Source organism: Hemiscyllium ocellatum, chromosome 1 (assembly GCF_020745735.1).
Source record: "Hemiscyllium ocellatum isolate sHemOce1 chromosome 1, sHemOce1.pat.X.cur, whole genome shotgun sequence".
NCBI classification, from domain to species: domain Eukaryota; kingdom Metazoa; phylum Chordata; class Chondrichthyes; order Orectolobiformes; family Hemiscylliidae; genus Hemiscyllium; species Hemiscyllium ocellatum.
In genome coordinates this window covers 140,133,530-140,147,366 of record NC_083401.1, presented here as the reverse complement: position 1 = coordinate 140,147,366, position 13,837 = coordinate 140,133,530, and positions in this window count along the sequence as shown.

Sequence of the window (13,837 nt, the reverse complement as noted above, 5' to 3'; positions counted from 1 at the left end):
ATAAGGCTCACTGGACTACAATTTCCCAGATTATCCCTTTTGCCCTTCTTAAAAAGGAAACAACATTGATATTCTCTGGGAACTCTCCTAAATGGTCACACAGATTTCATACAAGGTCCCAAAAATCTGCTCCCAACAACCAACAACTCTTTTTTTTATAATATATTTTTATGCTCTAGAATTTCAACATACTCCTCTTTTGACTCACCATCCAACATGTGCTCCTTGATGAATACTGACGGAAAGTATTCTTTGAGGACCTCACCACTTCCTCTGTCTGCATGCACAAATCACCTTCTTTGTCCTTGAGTGGACCTATCGTTTCCCTAGCTACCATCTTACTTCTTATATACAAATAAAATGCTTGGGATTTTCTGTTTGTCCTGTTTGTCAAGGATATTACATAGCCTCTTTTAGCATTAATGCTTTGTTTAAGTTCTTTCCTGCTTTCCTATTCAAAGGTTCTGTCTGTCTTCTGTTTCCTAAATGTTACATATACCTTTCTTTTCCTCTTTTTGATTAAGTTCACAATTTCTCTCATCATCAGGATGCCAAAATCCTGCCATCTTTATCTTTCATTTTCAAAGGAACATGCTGATCCTGCACTCGAACTAACCAGATAGATGTGGATTTACTCTCAAACAGTTGCCTCCACCCTACGTCCTCTCCTTCCACGAATTTAGACTTTTACCTGAGGACTACTCTCTTCCTTATCTGTAAATAACTTAAAATTTTTGTACAATTATGCTCTCTGTTCCCAAAATGCACCCCCACTAAAATTTCAATCACCTGGTCAGACTCATTTCCTAATACCAGATCTAGTTCTGTCGTTCTGTAGTTGAACTATTTACATATTGCTTCAAGAAACCTTCCTTGATACACTGAATAAATTCCTTTCCATTCATGCCCCTAACTCTATTCGAGTCTTAGTCATATAGGGGAAGTTGAAATCTCCCACTATAACAACCTTGTTGGTTTCACATTTTTACATATCGGTTCTTCTCTTACCCAGTGGATGTTGGGAAGCCTGTAGTATAATCTCATCAACGTGTTTGCATTTTTCCTGTACCTGAGCTTTACCCCTATGGCCTTGCTGGATGAGCCCTCCAAGGTGTCTTCCCTCAGAACAGCTGTGATATTCTCCCTAAACAATAATGCAACCCCATCACTTCTTACATCCCTCATGTCGGAAACATCTAAATCCAGGAACATTAAGCTGCCAGTCTTGTCCGGCTCTCAACCAAATACTGAAATAGCTATCATGTCTACTTATCCAAACGCTTTCCTACCTTACCTATCATACCCTCCTTTCATTAAAACAAATACATCTCAGACCATCAGTCCTGCCATGTTCAGCAATCTCTCCCTGTCTGGTCTTACTCTTAGCCTTACTGGCCTTAGTCTCGAACTGCTCCTTGGTTGTTTCGCCTGTTGATCTACTGCTCTGGTTCCCACTATCCCTGCCACACTAACAAACCTCTCTGCCAGAACATGAGTGTTCTTGCAGTTCAGGTACAACTTGTCCTTCTTGTATATGGAAGACATCCCATACATCAATCATATACCATAAGCCCTCCCTCCTAAACCAGCTATTTAACTGCACTGTCTTCCTATTCATACCCTCATTAGCATCTGGCAATCCTGAGATTGCAATTGCAACTGTTGTGCTATGTTTGTTTTAAGTCAGAACCAAGACATACTGTGTCCTGACTTACAACATTTAATATAAACACACATACATCCTGACATGAAATAGACAAAACACAAGTTACCATCCAACCAATTGACCTTTCATTGACCAGGCTTAATCTTTTCTTTTCACATTTCAGTTGATGCAGCAAATATGGGGTTGCTACTCACCATTCCAGAAATCCAGATAATTAATGAAATTATGCTGCACCTTTTATTATTAATCTGCACTGAGTTTTAATGTCCTCAGTCCTGAACTTATTCTTGGATGTGTTAATTTTTCTCTTTTCCCATTTAAACCCTTTTGATTGCTCCATCTTGATGGCTATGCCTTTCACTGCTGAGACCCTAAACACTGGAAATTCTTCCCTAAGCCTATTCACTTGTTTTACCTCTCTCTTATTTCTGCTGGTTTGACCAAGAGAACCAGAGCAGTCCTCACATTAAGGGGAATAAATAGTTGCAAAAAGAAAATTACTTCACTCAATTTTGCCTATGCCAACCATCAAATACCAAGCTACACTAACCTGCATTTGGTCAATAGTCGGCTATGCCCCACATTGTTAGAGCAGATGCAAATGCTTCTTAAATGTTGCAAGAGTATTGACACCCACCATTTTCTCATATGATAGCTTTTTCTCATTAAAATGTCACAAGAACAGAATGCAGGTAACAATCACATACTATTTAGAGGTTTTCAGTTTACATTTATTCCCACTTTAAATTGTGAAAATCTAATAAGGATGAGAGAGACACTGAATAGTTTTTCCCCCTACTTCTGTTCATCCCACTCCAATCTCATGGTATCTTACATAAGTATTGCTATCTCTTTGTGAAATATGTATATATTTTCAAATTCTCTTTTGCTTAAAGCTCTATTTGGATCTTTGAAATGTTGGTGGCAGAAAAGAATGATGTACATTTCTATGTTTTCCAGAAAACATTTTGTGTGAATAATTGGAATATCTTGTGTAAAGATATAGAATAGGAATACTTAATGGCATGATAGATATTTGGCACAGGTCAATGCTGCCATTTAACATTGACATTCTCATGAAAGTACCGTTAATTGGCTACATAAGCTGATGGTTACAAATCTCTGCAACAGATACCCATTGACATTTTAGCATCGTAATTGCCACAGGAAATGAAAGCAGTTGTCAATGACATTAATGACTTAAATAATAATTTTATAAAGTGATCATTAGATGGCATTATTTTCTGAACAAATTGCTTTAGAGGCATTTACTATGCTTCTTATTTGTGCATTCATGAAAGAAAACCTTACTTGTGAACTCTGCTTTTTTTTCAGCAAATCAATGCAAACATTTAATTTTAAGATAGTTGCAATCAAATAGTGCTGCAAAATAAGAAAAAGAAGATAAACTATGAGGCACTCTGTTGAATAAAACAATGCTCATTTTGCAGGTATCCAGATATACATCTAACTTGGCCTTAGAATGGTACATTTTAATGCTCTATAACAAATGAAACATATGAACTGTTGGTCTCTTTGGCATTTTTAATTGCTTTCTTTTATGCCTTTAGTGTGATTTACTGTCACAAAATGTATGAGGCATTGTTACTGGAAAAGCAATTTTTCTTTCATGCGCACGAGCGATTGTAAGTCCTTTTTTTCTTCCATTCCCTGATTTTGATCTGATAAGAGTTTGAATGCAATTTGGGGGAAAATTGAACTTTCACTGTAAATTGTTCAGGTGATGAGAATAAGTCATACAGTACAAAGGAGATGCTGACTGTCAGCGAGCGAAGGATCACCACGGCTGTTTTGTTTGTTTTATCTCCCTTCTCTTTAGCATTTTAAGGGACACCTACTGTGATTTCGTTTTAATACACCTCAAGGAAAAGGGAAGAAAAATAGTGTTTCGAGCATTATTCAAAATTAGCTTTTCAGTTTGTTTCAGCATGCTAATCTTAGTCATGTCAATGTTGAATGGATAAACAGCAAATACTTTCCATGATAATGCAAAGGACCCCAGGTCAACTATATTAATCATATCGATATGTTCTCGTCACCGTGCCAACTAAATGAATTTTGTATCAAATGGCTCTTTATATGGTGTCATTAATTTCTCTCATCGTTGCTTTTTCCTTCACCCCTCTTTTCCTTTCCTCTTCAATTTTTGTTTTCCTCCCTTTCTTTCTGGATTGCTGCTGTCTTGTTTGAAAAACTATTGTGAACAGTGTATTCAAAATTCATATGTTTTAGAATATTACTTTTAGGAATTCATGTGTTAATAAGAACAACTCACTTCTTGAGTCCCTCTTGCCTGCCTACCATCTACAAGGCACAAGTTAGGAGTGGGATGAATTACTCCCCACGTGCCTGGATTAGTGCAGTTTCACCAGTACTCAAGAAGCTTGACTACAGCCAGCACAAAGCAACCCACTTGTTTGGCACCACATCCACAAAGAGTCAGTCGCTCCACCACCTATCCTCAGTCGCAGAAGTGAGTGTCGTCTACAAGATACATTGCAGAAATTCACCAACGGTTTTTAGACAGCACCTACCAAGTGCACAGTCACTAACACCTAGAAGGACAAGTGCAGCTGATGTATGGGAGCACCACCATCTGCAACTTCCCCTCCAAGCCACTAGCCATCCTGACTTGGAAACATATCACTGTTATTCAGTGTCGCTGAGGCAAAATCCTGGAACTCCCTCCTTAAGGGTCTACCTATACCACATGGACTGCAACAGTTCAAGAAGACAGCTCACAATGACCTTCTCAAGTTAGGGATGGCAGTACATGCTGGCCCAGCCAGCGATGTCCACATCCCTTGAATGAAGTTTTAAAAATATTAGTGCCAAAGAAAATGAACAGTGGTCAGACTTGTACCAAATCAGAGACAATAATAACTTTGTAATTCACAGCATGGAATATTAATGATGCTTAAGTATGACATTTGTGTGGGGGAAAGAAGTTGAAAGATTTTACTAGTTTAAGCGAGAGGAAGAAGTCTACAGTGCTTCTGGTTGAGTCTTGTGGCAGAACATTGGCATCAGAGTTAGTTTGGAAAGCTGTGAGAAAGCAAGTGCGTATATTCTGGCTGCCAAGACAAGGAACTTAGGAACCCACAATAGCGAGATATTTAAGGAAATATTGTGCAGTCATTTAGCCAAAAGCTAATGAAAAGATTTCCGTACCCGTAAATGTTGTACCTTGGAGAAATCTGGAACACTGAGAAGAATTTAAAATAAATTCCAGAAGGTGTGTTATAATTCCTTAAGAAGGGAAACTTCAAGACTCCTAATGTATAAGGGAATTCTTTAGGAGGGGAAAATGCATAAAAAAAATAGAATGAGCTAATTTCATAATGAGTTAGAAAATGCATTGTCATGTTAATTATACTTGCTTTGCTTAATTTCTTTTGTATATAATAAATATTGTTTTCTTATAAAAATGCAAAATCTTGTGATGTAGTTTTGTCAGTTTATAATGGGTATTAAGCTTTCCCTTTCAATGTTAATTGTCTTCAACAGGATCATAATACAGACTACTAAGAGAATACAGCGGACTGAAAGAATGGGATTCAGTAAGAGATTGGTTGGCTCAGAAAGAAGTGAGGTTCAGAAAGAAAGGTTTACATTCTGGCCCTCCATCCAGTACTAGCATCTCAAGGCACACGAGGAGCAGTCACAAGTCCATGGACACTGGCATCTGACACATACCAATCTCACCACATCATCATGGCACATCTCAGAGTCATTTACAGTGTACTTCTGCATTTTGGAGTGCACTAGTACCTTGCATTATAATGCTAGGACACTATCCATGAAAGGACAGGCACCCATCTCATTCTTTGGACCAGGCTTAGGGTTAGGGATGTGTCTCAAGTCTTGCTTAGTGTCTGAGCGTTGACTCACTTTAGACTCACTTCAATGTTCACAGCATTCCTGCTCTACCTTACCTTTTGCCAATTTGTTTTCTCTGCCAGAGCTCAGTGTCTCATGTTTTGACTTGCTGTTTAACCAGATACAAGGCCAGGCAGCTTCATGTGACTATCATCAGTCGTCATTCAAAGGAGTGGATATGTGGCTGTATGGACCTATTTCACACTGATCTCACATTTGCATGATATGCCAGCCTTGTATACAGCAATCACAAAGTATATGCGATGACCCAGTGTTCATGACTCCAGTCTAAGGGAAATAGTCCTCCATTAACACAAGGGAGATAGTCTTCAGTCAGGGGATCCTGGTACAGTGCTTCAAAAGCAGCCTCTGATGGAAGTCCAAGGATAGTATCTCCCCGTATATGTAGGCGTTTCCCCCAGGTGCTCTGGCTTCTTCCCACAGTCCAAAGATGTACAGGTTTGGTGAATTGGCCAAGCTAAGTTACCCATAGTGTTCAGGGATGTGTAGATTAGATTCATTAGTCAGGGGTAAATGTAGAGTAGGGGAATGGGTCTGGGTGGATCATTCTTTAGAGGATCAGTGTGGACTTCTTGGGCTGAAGGGTTTGTTTCCACACTGTAGGAATTCTATGAATTCTATGACTTGGGCAAAGTTCATTGGCTGCTTGGGAACACCCAGGGTCAGATGGGTCCATTTCTCTCTGCTGGCTGGTGAGGAGGCCACAGTCAGTCATGTGGGTCTGGTGCAACCAGTCCAGGGAACCAAGGGAAGACTATCATGGAGTTGTACAGAAATAAGTCTGGTGCCCCTTCACAAATCATTCCGGGAGTCCATCAAAGTCATTGAAGTGGATGGGCCAATGTCAGTGCTGAGGGTCTGTTTAGTGAAAGCCAAAGGGAGATTATTGGGTCCAGTGCTACGGAGGGAACCTAGGAATTGCAATTGTGGAGTTTGGAGACCGTATGCTGAAAAGCAGAGGTGATTACAAATTGTAAAGGAATAAAGCATTGAAGTGAAAGGGTTGATTCAGGAAGGGTGATATCAATAGTCAGCAGCAGACAGGCTTCCTTAGGGGGAGCATGCATTATTTGATTTGGCATTGTTTACCTGACATGGCTGGGGCTGGTTGGGTAATATGGTGAGATGAAGTGTTAGGGGGCTGATTTGGGTGGGGACTTAGGGAAGTTTAAAGCCTATGGAATTGATGCAGAGGGATACCGATAAGAGAACATATGTACATTTGAAGGTTTACCATGAAGAAGAGACTGATTTTGAGGCTCACTGGTTGATGACTAACTGCTATTTCCTTCCGTTATGCTGTAATTAACAGGTGGAGCTGAAAAGAACTGCCCTCGAGTGGGTGGAGTCTTTGTTCTGAGATGGAGGGGGCTTCAATTTAGAGCAACATGAGGCCTTTCAATGTGTAATAGCACAGACCCACATACAGTACAGGGCAAAAGTACCTGTGAGCAGACCTCATGATATAAACCTCAAATATTAACCATAAGACCATAAGGCATAGGAGTGGAAGTAAGGCCATTCGGCCCATCGAGTCCACTCCGCCATTCAATCATGGCTGATGGGCATTTCAACTCCACTTACCAGCATTCTCCCCGTAGCCCTTAATTCCTTGTGACATCAAGAATTTAACAATCTCTGCCTTGACGACATTTAGCGTCCCGGCCTCCACTGCACTCTGCGGCAATGAATTCCACAGGCACACCACTCTCTGGCTGAAGAAATGTCTCCGCATTTCTGTTCTGAATTGACCCCCTCCAATTCTAAGGCTGTGTCCACGGGTCCTAATCTCCTTGCCTAACGGAAACAATTTCCTAGCGTCCACCCTTTCCAAGCCACGTATTATCTTGTAAGTTTCTATTAAATCTCCCCTTAATCTTCTAAACTCCAAAGAATACAATCCCAGGTTCCTCAGCCGTTCCTCGTATGTTAGACCTACCATTCCAGGGATCATCCATGTGAATCTCCGCTGGACACGCTCTAGTGCCAGTATGTCCTTCCTGAGGTGTAGGGACCAAAACTGGACACAGTACTCCAAATGGGGCCTAACCAGAGCTTTATAAATTCTCAGTAGCACAACGGTGCTTTTATATTCCAACCCTCTTGAGGTAAATGACAATATTGCATTCGCTTTCTTAATCACGGACTCAATCTGCATGTTTACCTTTAGAGAATCCTGGACTAGCACTCACAGATCCCTTTGTACTTTGGCTTTATGAATTTTCTTACTGTTTAGAAAGTAGTCTATGCTTTTATTTTTTTTCCAAAGTGCAAGACCTCGCATTTGCTCACGTTGAATTCCATCAGCCATTTCCTGAACCACTCTCCCAAACTGTCTAGATCCTTCTGCAGCCTCCCCACTTCCTCTGTACTACCTGCCTGTCCACCTAACTTCGTATCATCGGCAAACTTCGCTAGAATGCCCCCACTCCCTTCATCCAGATCATTAATATATATTGTGAACAGCTGCGGCCCCAACACTGAACCCTGTGGGACACCGCTTGTCACTGGCTGCCATTCCGAAAAAGAACCTTTTATCCCAACTCTCTGCCTTCTGTCAGACAGCCAATCATCAATCCATACCAATAGCTCACCTTGCTCAGCAGCCTCTCGTGTGGCACCTTACCTTTTGGAAGTCTAGATAGACCACATCCACTGGATTTCCCTGGTCTAACCTACTTGTCACATCTTCAAAGAATTCCAACAGGTTTGTCAGACACAACCTCCCCTTACTAAATCCATGTTGACCTGTTCTAATCCGACTCTGCTCTTCCAAGAATTTAGGAACCTCATCCTTAATGATGGATTATAGAATTTTACCAACAACCAAGGTTAGGCTAATTGGCCTATAATTTTCCATCTTTTGTCTTGATCCTTTCTTGAACAAGGGGGTTACAACAGCAATCTTCCAAACATCCATGAGTTTCCCTGACTCCATTGACTTTTGAAAGATCTCAACCCATGCCTCCGCTATTTCCTCAGCCACCTCTCTCAGAACTCTAGGATGTATCCCATTGGGGCCAGTAGATTTATCAATTTTAAGACCTTTTAGCTTTTCTAGCACTTTCTCTTTTGTAATGGCAACCATATTCAACTCAGCCCCCGACTCCCTTTAATTGTTGGGATGTTACTCATGTCTTCCACTGTGAAGACTGATGCAAAGTACTTGTTAAGTTCTCCTGCTATTTCCTTATCTCCCATCATTAGGCTTCCAGCATCAGTTTGAAGTGGCCCTGTGTCTACTTTTGCCTGTCATTTGTTTCTTATGTATTGAAAGAAACTTTTACTATCATTTCTAATATTACTGGCTTGCCTACCTTCATATTTGAATCTCTCTTTCCTTATTTCTCTCTTTGTTATCCTCTGTATGTTTTTGTAGCCTTCCCAATCTTCTGATTTCCCTCTGCTCTTGGCCACATTATAGGATCTCTCTTTTTCCTTGATACATTTCCTGACTTCCTTTGTCAGCCATGGCTGTCTAATCCCTCTCAAGATAATCTTTCTTTTCTTGGGGATGAACCTCTGTACAGTGTCCTCAACTATACCCACAAACCCCTGCCATTTTTGCTCTCCTGTCTTCCCCACTAGGCTCTGGTTCCAGTCTATTTTTGTCAGCTCCTCTCTCATGCCCTCATAATTACCTTTATTTAACTGTAACACCATTACATCCGATTTTGCCTTCTCTCTTTCAAACTGCAGACTGAACTCTACCATATTATGATCGCTGCTTCCTAAGTGTTCCCTTACTTTAAGATCTTTTATAAAATCTGGTTCATTACATAGCACTCGGTCCAGAATAGCCTGCTCCCTTGTGGACTCCATGACAAGCTGTTCCAAAAAGCCATCCTGTTAGCATTCCATGAATTCCCTTTCTTTGGATCCACTGGCAACATTATTTACCCAGTCCACCAGCATATTGAAGTCTCCCATGATCACTGTGACCTTGCCTTTCTGACATGCCTTCTCTATTTCCTGGTACATGTTGCGCCCCTGGTCCTGACCACTGTTAGGAGGTCTGTATATAACTCCCATTATGGTTTTTTTTGCCTTTGTGGTTCCTCAATTCCACCCACACAGACTCCACATCATCCGACGCTATGTCATTCAGTGCCATAGATTTAATTTTGTTCTTAACTAACAAGGCAACCCCACCCCCTCTGCCCACCTCCCATGTATAGTCAAAATCCTGGCCCTTTTCTCTCTTGAACACATCATTGCAGAATCAGAAAGTGATCTTACTAATGGCTATGACACACAAGTGAAGAATTGCAGCCAGGGAAGGTTGACCCTAGTTATATTCTGAGGTTCCATTGCTACAAATTGGATAGGAGCTGCTCACTTTGCACGATGGACACTACGAATGGTTAGGTTCTGTACCTTCAACATGTAGGTGGAGGCATAGAGTCATACAGCATAAAAACAGGCCACAACCAAAAACGAAAATTGCTGGAAAAACTCAGCAGGTCTGGCAGCATCTGTGGAGAGAAATCAAAGTTAACATTTTGGGACAAGTGACCCTTCCTCAGAACTCTGAATGCAGAATCAGCATAGCTTCATGAAAGGGAAATTATGTCTGACTAACCTATTAACATTTTTCATGAAAGTCTCACCCAGAGTGGATAGAGAGGAACCAGTAGACAAGCTTTGTTTGGACTTCCAGAAGACATTTGACAAGGTACTTCACAAAAGGTTAAACCTTCAGACAAACAGCCCATGGTGTTGGAGTTGGTATATTAATGTGGCTAGAGAATTGGCTCATGAGCAGTAAACAGTGAATGGCAAATAAGGGTTATTTTTCACATTAGGAATCTGTAACCAGTGGGGTTCCACAGGGATCAGCATTGGGACAGCAACTGTGTATATTTGTGCCTTGGAGGAAGGAAGCTAATGTAGTGTAACCAAATTTGCAGATGAGACAAAGATAGTTGGAAAAGCAGATGCAAGCAATTTACAGGAAAAATATTGATAGTTTAAGTATGTAAGCAAAAAGCAGATAAATGGAATATAATGTGGGGGCAAAAATGAAGTTGTTCATTTTGCAAAGAGGAACAAAAGAACAGAATACAATTTAAGTAGAAATCCACAATACAAAATGACTTGGGTACATATGCATGAAACACAGAAAATTAGCACAGAGGCACAGTAGATAATCCAGAAGGGTAACGGAATGTTCGCTGTTACTTCAATAGTGTTGGAGTATAAGGGTAGGGAAGTCTTATTGCAACTGTACAAGGTGCTGGTAGGACTACATCTGGAGTACAAAGAGCAGTTTTGGTCCCCTTATTTAAGAAAAGATATTGTTTCATTGGAGACAGTTCAGAGAAGGTTCACTAGGGTGATCCCGAGTGTGGTGGGATTGTCTTATGAGCGAAGACTAAACAGACTGGGACAGACGCACTGAAGTTTAGAAGAATGAGAGGAGATTCTATTGAAACCTCAGATTGTTAAGGGGCTTGACAGAGTATGTGCTGATGGTCCCCTCATAGAACAGTCTAGGTCCAAAGGGCATAGTGTCATTTTAAAAAAAGGTGTCAATTTAAGACTGAGGTGAGAAGAAATTTCTTCTCTCAGAGGGTTGTGAGTCTTTGGAACTCCTTGCTAGAAAGAGGTGTGGGTTTAAAGTCCTAGTGTCTGTATAAGGCTGAGATGGTTGATCAGTGGGGAAATCAAGGGGTACAGGGAGAACGCAGAATAGTGGACATGAGCAATGTCAGATCAGCCATGATCCTATTGATTGGAGGAGCAGGGTTAGGGGCCAATTTGCTATTCCTAGTTCTTAGGGTCTCATGATCCACAAAATAGAACACCAAATTCCTGTTGTCTGCCAGACTATGGTAAATGTCTCACATCATGCAGGGCATATCCAGACAGCCAATGCTTTCTCAGGTACACAATTGTCTTTTAAGTGTGGCGCTGTCTCCAGGAATCCAGCCATATCCCCTCTCTCCTGAGTGGGAGAATTGGGTTAGTATCAGATGAGCCATTAGAGACATGGGACACAGTTATTGAGGAGAGTTTAGGACAATGACATCGGGAAAACTCACTCAGCCTCAGGGAGAAAGCACTCTGAACCTCAAAAAAAATTTTGTAGCTCAGTTCTTGAATACAGCTTTATTAATAGGTGCACAGAGTACAAAACAAGAAGGTAATATTGAACTTGGACACTGTTAGACCTCAGCTAGAGTATAGTGTACAGTTCTGGGTGCCATATTATAGGAAGGCGATGAACATATTTGTATGAGTGCAGAACTAGTTTCTGGGAATGGTTCCAGGATTAAGGAACTTCGGTTATGAGGATAGATTGAAGAAGTCAGGACTGTTCTCCTTGGAGAGAAGAAGGTCAAAGAAGATATGATGTAGGTGTGATGTAAGTGATAAGTGGGCTGAATAGAGTAGATACTGTACTGATCATACAAGGAACAAGGACAAGAAGGCATAGATTTAAAATGATCTACAAAAGAAGGTGTGGTGAGGATTTTTTTCCACTCTGAGTGGTTAGGGAGTGGATTGAACTGCCTGAAACAGTGGAGGAGGCAGGTTCAATTGAGGCATTGAAGAGGGCATTGGATGATTATTTGGATAAAAATAATGTATGGGGAAAAGGCAGGAGATTGGCACTGGGTAATGATGCTCATTTAACAATTTGGTGCAGGCACTAAGGATTGAATAGCCTCCTTTTGCCCCCTTTCGCTTATGTGATTCTTTGAATCAATGATCTTTTGCACTGATGTATTGGACGTCCCCACTAGTGAGATTGGCGATGTTTGAGGATGTTCCTCTTGCAGTGTACAAAGTTAAAAATCACACAACACCAGGTTATCGTCCAAAAGGTTTAATTGGAAGCACACTAGCTTTCAGAGTGTCACTCCATCAGGTGATAGTGGAGGACTCAATCCTAAAACACAGAATTTATAGCAAAAATTTACAATGTAATGTAACTGAAATTATACATTGAAAAATACTTTGATTGTCTGTTGAGTCTTTCATCTGTTCGAATACCATGATCGTTTCATTTCTCTCATGCGTAAATCACAAAACCTTTTTTTTAAAGTTGCATTCTCAGGTTAGCTGTAACAAAGGATGATAGCTAGACAATATGTTGAAGGTTTTAGCTCCCTGTGTTCTCTGTCTATGTCACGCTGTTTAGATTGATTCTAATCTAAAATGTGAGCTAACAGAGTTCTACATGAATTCATGCAGTTTTTGAGCAAATGTAACTCCAAGTACAAATTCACCCCACAAAATATATGTGTGCATGTGGGTCTGTGTCTGTCTGTGTGTCTGCGTGTGTGTCTGTCTGGGTTGGGGGTTGTGAGTGTGAGAGAGAGTGTAATCGAGTGTAGAGTGTCTTAAGTGTGTGAGGTGGTGGTGCATGTGAGAGTGTGGGAGTGTGTGCGCGTGTCTCGGGTGGGAAGTTGTGAGTGTCTGTAAGAGAGAGTGTATGTGTGTGTGCACGAGTGTAGAGTGGTCCAAGTCTCTGAGAAGATGCCTGTGGGAGTGTGTGTGTCTGTAAGGGGGTGTGTGTGTCTGTGTATATGTGTGTCCGTGTGCGTGTATAGTGCAATGGTGGTCACCTGTAATGTGACATGCACCCAAGGTCCTGGTTGAGGCCCTCCCTATGGGTACTGAACTTAGCTATCAGCCTCTGCTCAGCCACTTTACGCTGCTGCCTGTCCCGAAGTCCACTTTGGAGGATGGTCACCCAAAGGTCCGAGGTCGAATTTCCTGGACCACTGAAGTGTTCCCCAACTGGGAGGGAACATTCCTGTCTGTTGATTGTTGTGCAGTGCCCATTCATCCGTTGTCATAGCCTTTGCTCAGTTTCCCTAGTTTACCATACCCCAGGGCATCTTTGCCTGCAACGTATAAGATAGACACCGTTGGCTGAGACACATGAGTACCTGCTATGTACAAGGTGGGAGGTGTCCCCACGTGTAATGGTGATATCTATGTCCACACTCTGACATGTCTTGTAGCTTCTACTGTGACAGGGTTGTATGGAGTTGTCCTGAGAGCCGGGCAGCTTGGAGCGACGCTCCGAAAGCTAGTGTGCTTCCAATTAAACCTGTTGGAATATAACCTGGTGTTGTGTGATTGATTAACTATGTACACCCCAGTCCAACACCGGTATCGCCAAATCATGACCTCTTGCAGTGAGTTGTTTCATTGTTCACTACCATTCAAGAGTTAATGTGTCAGGACTACAGAGCGTAAGACTGATACATTGATTGTGGATTCTTTTAGTCTATC